The sequence below is a fragment of the Microcebus murinus genome, chromosome 5, assembly GCF_040939455.1.
Source record: "Microcebus murinus isolate Inina chromosome 5, M.murinus_Inina_mat1.0, whole genome shotgun sequence".
Lineage (NCBI taxonomy): Eukaryota > Metazoa > Chordata > Mammalia > Primates > Cheirogaleidae > Microcebus > Microcebus murinus.
In genome coordinates, this window is record NC_134108.1 from 24,268 (window position 1) to 39,814 (window position 15,547).

A 15,547-nucleotide genomic window follows, 5' to 3' on the forward strand; every position below is an offset into this window, starting at 1 on the left:
ACTGTGGTGGCAGCGGCCATTTTTGCTCCAGTCCAGTGGTGTGACAGCCATTTTGCACATACGCAATGGAGGTCATGATCATTGTCCCACATGTGCTTCAGTGGCGGCGGCCATTTTGTGCATTGCCAGGGGTGCTGGCGGCCATTTTGCACATGCCTGGTGGTGGTGGCCATTTTGCGCATCCACAGCAGGGGCGGAGACCATTTTCCATATGTGCTGCAGTGGCGGTGGCCATTTTGCACCTGCCCAGTTGTTGCTGTGGCCATTTTGCGCATGCATGTTGGTGTTAGTGGCCATTTTGGGCATGCACAATGGAGGCGGAGGCAATTCTCACATATGTACTGCAGTGGCGGTGGCTATTTTGTGCATGTACCTTGGTGGTGATGGCCACTTTGCGCATGTGTCATTGTGGCGGCGGCCATTTTGCACATGCTCAGTGGTCCCGGTGGCCATTTTGCGCATGACCTGTTGAGGTGGTGGCCATTTTGCACATGCTCGGTAGTTGCAGCGGCCATTTTGCACATGTGCGTTGGTGGCAGTGGCCATTTTGTGCATGTCCTATTGTGGTGGCAGTCATTTTACGCATCCTCAGTAGTCACGGTCGCCATTTTGCACATGCGCATTGGTGGTGGTGGCCATTTTGTGCATGTCCCGTTGTGTCGACGGCCATTTTGCGCATGCTCAGTAGTCATGGTGGCCATTTTGCACATAGGCGTTGGTGGCAACGGCTATTTTGTGCATGTGCATTGGTGGTGGTAGCCATTTTGTGCATGTGAGTTGATAGAGGTAGCCAATTTGCGCACGTGTGTTGGCGTTGGTGGCCATTTTGTGCATGTGTGTTAGTGGCGGTTGCCATTTTGCGCATGTGCATTGGCAGCGGCGATTTTGGGCATGCCCGGCAGCGGCGGCTCCGGCAGCCATTTTTGAGCATGAGCATAAGGCAGTCGTAGCCAGTTTTGCACATGCATGCCAGTGGTGGCAGCCATTTTCACTCATTCAGGGTGGCAGCCACCATTTTTGCATTTCCAAGGCAGCACGGCACCTGCTCACGCGGGCCACAGTGACGCCCCACCTCGTGTACACACTGTGGTCCCACCCTTCCCACTGGCACGCAGGGCAGTCGAGCCCCATCTCGCACATGCGCAGCAGTACCACGCCATCTCACACTTGCGCTGCAGCGGCACCCCGCCTCACGCAGGGATGCGTCGACCCCAGCCAGTTCCACAAAGCGTGGCGGCCCTGCCTACCCCGTCTTACATAGGGCGGGGTGGCCATGCCTCCTGTCTCACAGGGCTTTAAGTCACAGGGCAAGATGCGCGCTCCTCCCCTTGCTGTCCGGGGGGCACATCAGCCCTGCACGCTCACATGCCACAGCGAGCGCCCCCTCCTGGCCACGCTGTGGAACCAGTCAGATTCTGAGGTGAGAGTATTTAGTGCCAGGGTCTGGAAATTCAAAGTGAGATGGGGCTTGCCACCCTGTGTCTTTTAGGAAAAGGGTGAGGGAGGGAAGAATTAAGTGGAAACTATATGTGATCAAATAAGTGTAGACATAAACTTTACATCTGCCACAAAAAATTCACTCAAAATAGTCCTCAGACTTAAAATGCAAAACTATAAAGATTCTAGAAAATATTCAAGGTGACCTTGGATTTGGTGATGACTTTTAACACACCAAAAGCTGATCCACGGTAAAAAAATAATTCCATGGATGTTATAACATTAAAAATGTATACTCTGTGAAAGACCATGTTCAGAGAATAAAATCACAAGCATCAGGCTTACAGGAAATATTTGGAAAATACATATCTAAAGAAGAATTTATATAAAAAATATACTAAGAACATTTGAAAACCAATAAGAAGACAAGTAAACCAATTAAAAATGAGTAAAGAACTGAACAGATACCTCAACAAAGATACACAGATGGCAAATGATCATACAAAAAGATGTCCAACATTATATATCATTAGGGAATAGCACATTACAAGAACAATGAGCACAGTACACTGTAGGGGACTGACATATATTTTCCTAGTTTAAGAATTAAATTTAGTGAGTAGTGTATGTGCTCTGCCCAGAGTGTTTGAAAGTAATGTGTTCCGGACAAGGCCCTTGTGACAAACACAGTTGCTGCCTAGAGGCATAACAATAGACCTGAGTTTCTGCATTGAGGCAAGAGCTGCCCAGCCCCACAATAAGTGGAGGCGAGGCCTGGAGGCCACACAATAAACACATTGTTCTTTTGATAGCTGGTTAGTCCCATAAGATGGCTGGTTAGTTAATGATGGGTAAGACACCTCAAGGGAGGGGTGACCTAAGCCAGGCACAGCTGTAAGGGATTGGCCTAAGAGAAACTGGGGATGAAAAATGCCCCCAGTGGCAGCCTTGCCTAACCTTGCTAATCTGGGTCTGTGATCTAGTCACAGGGCAGGATGAGCGCTCCTCCCCTTGCTGTCCGGGGGACACATCAGCCCTGCGCGCTCACATGCCACAGCGAGCGCCCCCACAGCGCTCACATGCCACAGCGAGCGCCCCCACACGATCGCCTGGTGCCTCAAGCAACTGCCTGGAAAACTTGAGTCAGGAAACATCTGTGTCCTTAGGCTACGTGTTCCAGAATGTATGGCTATCGCTGCCATGCCTGGGTGGGCACGTACAAGGAACTAACTTTGATTTTGGGGGTATAAAAATAGAACGACTGGTGCACTCTGGACTGCAGTCTTGTAACCATCTTTGCGTGTGTCTGTGTGTCTTTTTGTGTTCTGTGTTTATCCTCCGTCCTACAAACAGGACACAACAGTACACCTTTTTAAATTGCTAAACTCTAAAAAGATGACAAACCATTGCTGGAGGCAAACACAGGAACTCTCATTCATTGCTGGTAGAGTGCATAATGGTACAATCCCTTTCAAACACAACATAGGAGACAAAAATATGCCACACCAAAATATGAGTGTAGAAGACCACAGTAGACCACCCCAAAATATACTTCTTTTTTTTTTTTTTTTTTTTGAGATAGGGTCTTGTACAGTCACCCAGGCTGAGTGCAGTGTCACGATCGCAACTCACTGCCACCTTGAACTCCCAGGCTGGAGCAATCCTCAGCTTCCCAAGTGGCTGGGACTACAGGCATGCACCACCACACCCAACACATTTTGTGTGTGTGTGTGTGTGGACAGGTTCTTGCTATATTGCCCAGGCTAGTCTAGAACTTCTGGCCTCAAGTGAGCCTACTGCCTTAGCCTCCCAAAGTGTTGGGATTTTGGGCATGAGCCACCATGCCCAACCCAGCATGAGGATTATTTTGAGCTGATTATTTTAAGAAACTACAGACACAGGAGACGCTCTCAAAATGGTAAAATTTACCTTTTTGTAAGGGAAATTTACATCTATAAAAGAAACCTACCTCCATTTGTAGAGATGTCTCTCTTTCATACCAAAAAGAGAAGGATGACTATACCATGAGAGATTCTTATCAATGGACAAAGCACCACGTAAGTCTGGACAACAAATCTTTCTCTCATTTACCTTGCTTGTCCTGGTTCTCTCCCCACTACTGACCCCCTGCAGCACCCATTCTTTCTTTGTTGCACATGAAGATAGTATGTAAACCTGAACTCAAAGCCACCTCTTAGAGATTTACTCATTTTTACTGGGTATTTCCATGCATACATAAAGAAAAAATTTAATTATACTTGTTAAAGCATGGTCATGTAAAAAAAGGGGGATTCTTGATATTAATGAAAACATCAAGTGTTTATAATATTACACAGATCCAGAGAAAAAGAAAAAGAGGGAGTATATTAGCACACTTTGGTCACAAGTGCTATATTATACTTATACTAAATTAAGCATAAAAACTTATACTAAATTAAGAAAAAAAAAGAATTTACTGGAAGGATATTTGGCTTTGTCACAGAATCAAGGAGCTACAATAACTCATGCAGCTTCCAGGATCTTAGAGATTGGAACTAGAGACTAGATGCCACCAAGTACTCCTCTTTTCTCTTCTCTCTTCTCTTCTCTCTTCTCCTCTCCCCTCCTCTCTTCTCTTCACTTCTTCTCTGTCTCTGTCTCTCTTTCTCAACCTATCTCTCATTTTTACTGATCTCTTCTTGGCTTCAAACTCTCCCATAGCAAACAGGATTTTGCCCCATAGCAGGGGGGATAAAACAGATGCCAGAAATTCTGTTATCACATTTTCACACCTAAAAACCAATGAGATGAAAAAATCCCCTTCCTCTGTTGACTGCAGTTAAAAGAATCCTGGGGAAAGACTCTGCCCCCACTCAGGGCTCATGCTCAGTCTGGACCAATCACTGGGTCCAGAGGGACTAGATACTAAGATAGTCTCGGCCTGTGTCTTGTGCCCATCCCATGAGCAAGATGTTCTGGGTAAGTTATAAGAATGAAGCTTGTTGATTAGTATCCTAAGAACTCTCCCAAATGAACTGACTATAAAAGCTAAATAATACATAGCAATCACCATGTTAAATTAGTTACTGAGGTGACAATGAAGTAAGAAATCTATGGAAGCCAAAAATAAAGTATTGATAAAGGATGTCTCAACTCCCACTCATCCACATAAGAATGTGCCTGGGCTGGGACACTTCCTTACCAAGAGACGGAGCCCACACAGCCTATGCCAGGCATATTGCTTCATGTGGGAATATCTTTTGCTGTCTCAAGTTCAATGTATGCTCCTTTGTTCTGCTTAAGCATGTATGTCAATGGCCTTCAGGCGTGCCTCCAGCTTTCAGTGTTTCAGAGTCCGTGGGGGAGGGGCCAGGGGTCCTTCTACTACAGCACAGGAAAGGCACATGTAGGCCAATTGCCCTGCATTGGCTGCTGGGGAACCTGCTAGCCATGGGAACCAATGAACACTTTTTCCTCAAAATATTACTGGGTTACAAACGTTTGGGTTACATGATTTACTTTTGTACAGTTTGCGTCAAAGTTATAAGTGTGTCCGTCACCCAGATAGTGTGTATTGTACCCATTAGGTGTGAATTTACCCATTACCTCCTCCCTGCTCCTACCTGCTTAATTTCCATCGAATTTTACTAGCATATGTACACATGAATGTTGATCACTGAGTTTTAATTTAATAGTGAGTGCATGTGGTATTTGTTTTTCCATTCTTGCAATACTTCACTTAGGAGGATGATCTCCAGTTCCATCCAGGTTGTTACAAAGGTAATAGTTCACCATTTTCATGGCTGAGTAATATTCCATGGTATACATATAGCACATTTTATTAATCTACTCATAAACTGATGGACACTTGGGTTGTTTCCACATCTTTGCAATTGAGAATTGCAATGCACACTATTGGAGCTGTCTTGCTCTGTCCCTTCTTTATGTGAATAAAAATGTTTTTCCATCCAGTGCTTTACTATGTTGTATTGTCCTTGGCGACTCCAATACCAAATTGCAGTGGGCAGAATTGTTTGGATTTCTATTCCTGGTGGCTGGCATTGTGATAACCTTTGTTATCCTCCACGTAGTTGGTGTCCTCCCCTGGCATTGGTAACCAGTGCATGGTGTTATACTCTACACAAAGCAAAAGAAGGCATCATGGACAGTGATTTAGCTGAAAGAATCTGTCCAATCCTGGTGATCTAGAGCTTCAAGGTTTATCTTAAAGCAAACATACAAGTATAGGGAAATAAGAACTGCAGGAACCCCGGCTAGAAGTATCAGAGCTGTTATCAAACCTGGATAAAAGACACAAGGGGAGGTAAAGGGTACTAGAACCCAAAAAGAGAAAGAGTCATATAAGCAAGGTTATTAGTTGAGTAAAACAGCCCTTGCAGAGAAGAGACCAGGAGAATAATCAGACTAACCTCACTTTTTTTTTCTTTATTCCCAGTTGGGTGTTGGTCAAATCCTACTGGAAGCCAGAGGGCTTGGGGACCCTGTTATACCATAACAGAGGCCTAAAAAAGGGTAAAATGTTTTACAAGCTGTCTCTTTAAAACACTCACCCCTGACACACACACACACACTCCCTCTCTCTCTCTTTGGGAATTAAAGCCTACATCCCTGCCAGAGGCCAGTATTCTTTATTTTCATGTGCCACAAGAGACAGCCCAGTGGAATTGTCCAGGTGGAGGTCATGAGATTATCTTTGCCAGAGATGAGATAGATCAGCACCACAACTATGGCTAAACCACAATAGCCTAAAACTGAAAACCCTCCCTTTAAAATCTCTGTATTTCAGCTCATAGAGAAGATGTTGGTACTTTAAGACAGGAGTCTGACAACCTTTTCATTTGCCATCAAATGAATAAACCTCCCTTTCCTTCTCCTCAAACCACTTGTCCTTGTTCTAATATGGCCTTGGAGACAAGTAACAAACTTTGTATAATAATACTATGGATAAATATCCTAACAAAGTACAAGGTGGATCTGTGGGAGAAAACAGAAGACATTGGGTGTGTGTGTGTGTGCATATATACATACACACACATATATATGTATGTGTGTGTATATATATATATATATACACACACACACACCTAAATGATGCATAATATTGTCAATATAGAGAATATAGAGTTAGTTAATCAGTTTTCTTCTCAGTCTCATTGCCCATAGGAACTTATTCAATAGATCCTTTAAGTACTCTGTAGACTTTTTTGTGTGCCAATATGGGCAGATAAACTCTTAGCTCTGAAACCCATGATAATCATGCCATGCCATTAAACCCCTCTAAGAACACTGCATCCCGCACTGCAGCTGACAGCTGCAAGGCACAGGTCCAGTGCAGGCCAGTGGATATCTGTCAAAACTTCCTGACCTGACACAAAGCATTGCTTAGTGTCGCCAAGGTAGAGACATTTCCCAAAAGTCTGGGAAGAAGATCAAGGACTTTAACCTTTGATTTTACATTTCTTCCAGACAAAGGCAAATCCTGAACTCTTTTATCTCTCTGCAAATTTCCTACAGTCTTCACAAAATATTCAGAGACTTGAGATTCATAAGGATCTAGGACTACAGGTGCCCTTTGGCACTCCAGCAGAAATTTCCTGACTTCTCAAGCCCAGAATTTCTTCCAGAGGGATGGATGATCTCTTCTTCATGATTTGATTACAGTCTAATGTAAGCATTTGAGAAGAATATAATTCCATTCTTGAAGTTTTAAGTGGTCAAAATCATACAGAGAACTTTAAGTCCAAGTCAGCTTGGCCCAGCTCTTCATTCATTCTTCATTTATTAAATCATTCATTCAGTTGGCTGGTCAACAAATAAATACCAAGAGCTGTTTTATATGCATTAGGGAAGGGATATAGAGAATAATGGGCAGCCTCCATTTAACGGAGAATTATAAATATCACACATGCAACAAGGCCATATACAAGAATAGACATTGCTGTTGATTCACCCAATAGAGAGATCACTGCAGATGGAGAAGACAAGAAAAAATGATAACCATGGCTTAACTTGAATAGGTGATAAACACATGGATACAAGAAAGAAATCAGAGCAGGTAAACAAGGTATGGAAGAGTAGTAAACTCTGAATATACTGCTAAACCTGCTGCAGAAGGTCCTGATAAAAGTGTAATAGAAGACAGCAGTGTGTATGCATGTTAGAACCAGACTGTTGAATGCAAATTTGGGCTTAATCTTCTAAGTAACAAAGAAGTTCTAATGTTCTTGAGTAGAAGAAAAAGGGCATTATATCTCTGAACTGGGGTTTCTCAAAAATTTAAAAAGTAAAAATAGAACTATCATATGATACAGCAATCCCATTTCTGGGTATATATCCAAAGAAAATGAAATCAATATGTTAAAGAGATACATCTGCATTCCCATGTTTATTGTAGCATTATTTACAATAGCCAAGATATGGAATCAATCTAAATGTCCATCAAAAGATGAATGGATAAAGAAAATGTGGTAAATAAACACAATGAAATACTATTCAGCCTTTAAAAAGAAGGCAATCCTCTCATTTGTGACAACATGGAAGACCCTGGAGGACATTATGCTAAGTGAAATAAGCCAGGCACAAAAAGACTAACACCATGTGATCTCACTTATATGTGGAATCTAAAAAAAGTTTAACTCATAAAAACAGAAGGTAAAATGATGGTTACCAAGGGCTGGGAAAAGAGAATGGTGGGGAGAGGTTGGTAAAAAAAAAATGTAAAATTTCAGTTGGATAGGAAGAATAAGTTCAAGACATCTCTTGTAAAACTTGGTGACTATAATTAATAACAATGCATTGTAGTCTTGAAAATTGAAAATTGCTAAGAGAGCAGATTTTATGTTCTCACCATCAAAAAAAATCATAAGTATGTGAGGAAATGCATGTTAATTAGCTCAAGTTAGCCATTCTACAATACATACATATTTCAAAACAGCATGTTGTACATAATAAACATATACAATTTTTCATTTGTTGAGTAAAAATCTTTTAAAATATCAATTAGCATTGCACAACACAAATAACAATAGTATCTTTGAAGTGGAAAAGTCTTTAGAGATATAAGTAGACTAATATGGCTAGATAGGACAGAGTCTATCCTGTGGCTAGATAGGACAGAGTCTGGAGGTGAGGAAGTAAGAGATAGATGATAAGGACTTAAACTTAGAATAATGACTTCAGAAGTCAAAAGGAAGATTCTAATATAAGAGATGTTATAAAGTGTGAATTTACAGGCTTTGGTGACTGATCATGATATAGAAGGAAGAGGGAAGTCTAAGAGAATGCTAAAGTTTCAACCCTAGGTGAACACAATGATGGTATTCACCGTTACAAACACCTTTGGCAGAGGAGGGGGGATGAGGATGACAGTTTATGGGGAAGTTCAACTGAGGTGAACAGAGTATACAAGCGCATTCCCAAAAGTGGTTGGAGATTTATGACTGAAATTCAGAAGTGTTCAAAGCTAGTTTTGTGGATTTGGAAGCCATTTGTGTAGAGAAGGATGGTGCCAATATTGAGACTATGGTCCATGAACAGCCGCTGGCTTCTGAGAAGTCACAGATATTGTGGCTCTTTCATGTGGACACACAAGAAAATCATTCCCCATGTTTTTGTTATCCCAAGGGAGAGAAGAGTAGACAGAGCATATTCCACAACTAGTACTTTCCTTTAGAAATCACAATAAATATAATAAAGTCAGCATGTATAATGTAGAACATTAAGTGCTTATTCTTATTTGTCTTTTCATTCCCTATGCCTTGCACATGGTAGGTGGTTCCCAAGATACTTGCTGATTGAATTCAAATGAAGGATGGATTTTAAGATAATTAACATACCTAAAATAGGCATTAAGAACAGTTTACAATGCTCAATTTTTATCTTAGGTAACTATTGTTGAGAAAATAGTAAAAAGCCCAAAGAAGGTAGAAAAACTCTGATTGTGGGTTTTTTTCCAAAAAGGAAGGAAAAAGATTTTTAAGTCTTCCCTTTAAAAGTCTTCCTTTTAATTAATCATTAGTAACAATTTTGGAACCCAAATATCAACATCTAATCTTTCAAACTAGTACTTAGAGTTGTGCCGTAAAATATAGCATCTGTTTTTTTATTCTTTTTCTTTATCCTCTAATATAGAATCAAAATTTTGAAACTGGAAAACCTTGGTCCTTTATCCATTTGCAGTGGTAAAAATGTACGATGCTAATAGCTCTTCAATATCTATAGGTCTTACCTGTAGGGGACTGACATGTATTTTCCTAGTTCAAGAATTAAATTTAATGAGTAATGTATGTGTTCTGCCCAGAGCGTTTAAAAGCAATGTGCTTCAGACAAGGTCCTTGTGATAAACAAGGCTGTTGCCTAGAGTCATAACAAAGGACCTGAGCTGCAAGTAAGCAAGAGCTTCCTAGCCTCACAGCAATGGGGGTCTGGAGGCCACATGATAAACATATTGTTCCTGTGATTGCTGCTTGACCCCCATAAGATGGCTGGTAAGTCAATGACGGGTAAGACCCCTCAAGGGAGGGGCGACCTAAGCCATGCACAGATGCTGGGGGTCACCCTAAGAGAAGCTGGGGATGAGAAATGCCCCATGGATTGCCTTGCCCATCCTTGCTAATCTCGGTTCATGATCTATGCCTGGCATCTAGAGCAACCACCTGGAAATTCTGAGCCAGGGGATATCTGGTTCCCTAAGGCTACACATTCCGGAATTTATGGCCATTGCTGAAATGCCTGAGTGGTTACATACAAGGAACTAACTTTAATTTTTTAGAGTATAAAAATAAAACTGACCCAGTATATTACTACTCAACTGTGTGTCTGCATTTTTCTTTGTGTTCTGCATTTTTGTTTTGTGTTCTGTGTTCATCCTCCGTCCTGTAAATGGGCCATGACACTTACCTCCTATATCTTAACTCCCAACCAAACTGTATATTTGTAAAAATCTACCTTCTTTCCTAGTTTGAAATACTCCATGTTGGTAGAGTGTTTAATACATAGTATTAAACAAACACTTGTTGATATGTATGCAGGCCTGCCAAACAAGACCTTAAACATGCAACCCCCCCCAACGCCCCCCCCCCCAAAAAAAAACAGTATCTTGCTGTTCTTAGGGGTTAGAAAGGCTTTCTTGGTTTTTGGCATTAATCAAGTCATAGAAAAAATACTGATGTCAGTGAAGGTCCTAGGCTTTATGGAACAAGGTCGTAAGGTAAATGGTATATTTCAAAAAATTTTTGTAGTATGCAATTAGGTTTACTGCTAAATAGTAATTTGGGCATTTTGCCTATGTATCCTAATTTACTATATATATATACACTATTTTTTAGTTTCCCAGTGCACACCTATAGACCAGTCTAGAAGTCAGGTTGCAGCAATACCTTTGACAAGATGTCTAGATCCCTGTATAAAGGACAAGAATGTTCAAGCCTTGTATACATCCTTTCGTAAGTTCACTTCTATACCTGAGGAGTGCAAAGACCAGCAGCAGAATCAAGCTGTTGGTTTCTCAAGGGACACCTCTGAGTCACAACAGCAAGACCATTGATTGTCTCAAGGATGAAGCTAGGGTTCTCTCACCTTCCTCAGAGGAATGCATCAGACAAAACGAAAGGCAGTTTTACAGGGTGAACATTAAGTTGTCCTGATTATGTCAAACACACACACACACACACACACACACACACACACACACACACACACACTGCTACACAAAGTGCTCAGAGGACTTGTAAATTTAATAAGCACAACTTCCAAAAGAGCACTCACAGAGTTTCACGTTAGACTGCAGAATCCAGTAAGGTAAAGGCCCGTGGATTCAGCATCGCGACAGCTCAACAAGACTACATAGTGTTAATTTAATGGTGTTGCTCTGCCCCCCATGGAAATACTGAGAAGCGCATGAGAAGATGTTGCTCAGAACCCAGAATCAGCTAATAAAAATACTGTTAGTCATAGAAACAAGCAAAGTACAAATAAAATCCAGAGGCTTCTCTTTTAATAAGAATCCATGCTAAATGTTTATAGTTTCTGAGTATAGCATTACTTTATGCCAAAGTATAAAATAAATGAGTTAGAGGGAAAGTGATTTACAAATGTCAAATGGTTTTTAATGTATCTACTTGTAAAGTTGAATTTAATGTTCCTATATATATATATCTTCTAATTTTTCCAAGGTGAAATGTCATTTTATGGTGTATAAAATATGACTATGGGTTTAAAGGTGAAATTCAGGATAACAGTAATAATTAACATAAATTGAACAATTCCTATATGTCAGGTATCAGGTAAATGTTAATTCATTTAACCTTCACAACAAACCCATGAGATAGGTACTGGTTCTTTATACTTTTCAAAGTGCTTTTACATAAACATCTTCTGTTGCTCCTTACACAATGCTCTGAGGGAGACAAGGGACCCTCATGGCACACAAGACACCTCAAAGACCTTGAGGTAAATAAATAAGTAGGCCCGGACTGCTCTTCTAGTAAGAGTCAGAATCCAAGTCCAAGTCCAAGATCTCGAATGGGTAAAAATGTTAACAACAGGTAAAAGGTACACTGTTGTTTACCATCCATGCAACTTTTCTACCAGTTTAATCACTTTCAAATTAATACATTATAAAAATGGACCATTGACTAGATTGTCTTGAGTTTTACATAACTTTTGAGATTTTTGGCTTTGATTCTCACAGTTGCCCCACCCAGACCCCAGTAGTGTGTGATGCCAACTTTACAGCAATGGTCTCAGGTTCTGTCCCAGGCAAGAACCTCGGATCCTCTTTCCACATTTGAAGCATGCTGACATTCAACAGAGTCTTACAAAATACTGGAAAAGAGCACCCCTCCCAATTTTTAAAAATCACACAGAATGTAAAACAAAAAAGGACCAAATTTCAAAGAACCATATTTATAGCAAGTAACACACTGTACCATTGTCTTCCGGGGTTTCATGGTGTGAACAGGGTTGCAGGTGCTTTACCTGCTTTGCTGAGTCTGATACCTGGGTTTCCATCTTCCAAGAATGTGTTGGCCTCTTCTGTTGTATCCTCTCCTGTCCTTGTCATCCTCAAGCACTTATTCTCTTTAAATCCTTCACTTTTTTAGTTTTATTGAAATGTTGTTCACATACCACACACCTCACCCATTTAGAATGTATAATTCAGTAATTTTCAGTATATCAGAGTTGTGCATCCATCACCACAATCAATTTTATGACATTTTCATGACTTCAAAAAGAAAACCCCATACTATTTATACTGCTTCTGCTCCTTATTCCCCCAGCCATAAACAATCACTTACCTATTTTCTGTCACTGTCGATTTCTCCATTCTGAACATTTCCTAAGAATGGATTTATATGTGGTCATTTGCTTCAGGCTTATTTAACATAGCATGTTTTCAAAGTTCATCCATGTTATAGCATGTATTAATACTTTAATTTTTTTAATTAAAAAAATTTTTTAAAGTTTACTTTCTTAAAAAAATATTTCAAAAATTTTCTTTTCTTCTGCTGTTAAAGAGGAATTACTTTATTCTTTTATGGCTGAATAATATTCCATTGTATGGATAAGACCACATTTTGTTATCCATTCATCAGTTGGACATTTGGGTCATTTTTACTATTATGAATAATGCTGCTATGAACATTTATGTGCAAGTTTCTGTGGATATGTGTTTATCTCTCGGGTATATACCTAGGAGAGGAATTGCTGGGTTATGTGCCAACACTGTTTAACATCTGAGGAACTGCCAGACTGTTTTACAAAACAGCCACACCATTTTACATTCCCATCAGCAGTGTATGAAGCTTCCAACTTCTCCACATTCTCCCAAACACTTATCTTTTTATTCTACCGATCCTAGTGGGTGTTAAGTAGTATCTCATAGTGGTTTTGATTTGTATTTCCCTGATGATTAATGATGTTGAGCATCTTTTCATATAATCCTTCCTTTTAATGGCATTGGGGAAGGAAAGGAGACAAACAAGTATGTTTGATATACTGTATTTAATTGGAAACACAATAATAAATTTGACAGAAAAATGTTTTTTCTTTTAAATATTTGAAAGCATTTATATAATAAACTTAAGTATTTATCAACATGTGAACTTTTCTACTTCTGTATTATTTTCATGTTATGCTTACTTTGTGATTAAGGGACTGCAATATTATGCACTGAGTTTGTCCTGTGAAGATTACTGCTTGTATGGAGTGGGGAGGGAGAAACGCAGACAATTCCTCAGGGTTAACTACAAGGCGAAGCAGAACTGATTGCCCAAACCCGTAAAGCTAAATGTGTTTCAGTCACTGATGCCGTGTGCATCTGTTGTGATTAAGTCTGATCCTCATGTGATACATTTCAAAGCAATATGAGAGCACTGAAAGAGGGTATATAGCATATCTTCTAAGTGATAGATGGCAAAAGTTTTTAAATGGACTTTTATACTTTAATTGTAGTGTAAAAGTGGGGTGCATCGTGTGTGGTAATTGTGAAAGATGAAAGGTAGGTATATGGGGAGTTATATTGTTCTCTCTGCTCTTGTGCATGTCTAACAATTTTTGTAATAAAAAGATTTTAAAAATTGGCTGGGTGCGGTGGCTCACACCTGTAATCCTAGCACTCTGGGAGGCCGAGGCGGGCGGATTGCTCGAGGTCAAGAGTTCAAAACCAGCCTGAGCAAGAGTGAGACCCCATCTCTACTATAAATAGAAAGAAATTAATTGGCCAACTAATATATATAGAAAAAATTAGCTGGGCATGGTGGCGCATGCCTGTAATCCCAGCTACTCGGGAGGCTGAGGCAGCAGGATCGCTTGAGCCCAGGAGTTTGAGGTTGCTGTGAGCCAGGCTGATGCCACGGCACTCACTCTAGCCTGGGCAACAAAGCGAGACTCTGTCTCAAAAAAAAAAAAAAAAAAAAGATGTTGAGTGCCTCATGAGAAGAGAGGAGGGGGCAATAAAGATAGCTGGCTAGGGTGGGTCAGTCCATCAAGACTAGATTTTAGCTCTCTGTAAAGACATTTCAGGAAGTGTAATTCCTTTGAGGATAGAAACCTTAAAAAGAAATCTCTTTGTAACAGGAATAAAGAAAGGGGAGATACAGATTTTTCAAGTTTTTGGTGAAAAATTCCTGTCTATTGGCTTCTAGTTCCTCTGTGAAATGTTGAGTCCAGCACAACTGCTAAGCAAGTGGGGATGGCCTAAGTTTGAGCAAAGTGCAGAAGATTTGACTTTGACATAGATTTGAGTAGCATGGATGGGAGAGCAGACTTTAAAAAGTGACCTAAGCTCTATTTGTTTACTGTTAGTAAGCACTGAACAATTATTTTTGGAATGACAGAGTGAATTATTTCTAAGTAGTACTGGGGTTGACCATGAATTTTATCATAGTACCAGTAGATTTGTGAGATTTCATCCAATAGTGATCAGTCACTTAGAGGAAAGCATTTCTGGAAAGGGTAGAGAGATGAGATTTCTCCAAATAGGAAGAAGGAAAGCGGACTTGTTGAGGCCTATTTGAAGTGGAGCTTTTAAAATATTGGTTACCTGATAGACCATGAAATCTGCCTTGACAAGGGAGGAAATGAAGACAAGAACTTGAATTGATAAATAAGTAGAAACAATGATCTGGAGTTGAAAAAATGACAAATTGAGGGCACATGCTGGAGGAATAGAGGGATGAGGACAAAGGGTAGAATGTCAAGCTGCATTATTACAGATGTCAGAGGTGTTCCTGATGAAAAGTTTCAGATGTGGTAGTAACTGAGCTGGAATGGAGGTAAAGGACCTAAGGTGGGAAGATACAGGAATTGAAAGGCCAGGTTATTGGCTCATCTATTCACACAGATGTTGGGGTCCTCCACTGATTCTCCACCTCTACAAGTTCCTCACCCTTGGCCCCATCCCACATTTTGTCCTTCCCACTGCCTCCCCAGGCTCTGGATTCTTTCCACAACTGTAGCTTCAGACACTGCAGCATCAATGGCCTAACTCTGGACAGTAAAATAGAAGGAGAGGAAGAAGGCTGTAGTGGACATCTGTTTTTTGTTGATTTTTTTTGACACCCAGCATTCACAAATTTTTTTCTTGAAAAACTATTTCAAGTACTCTCTA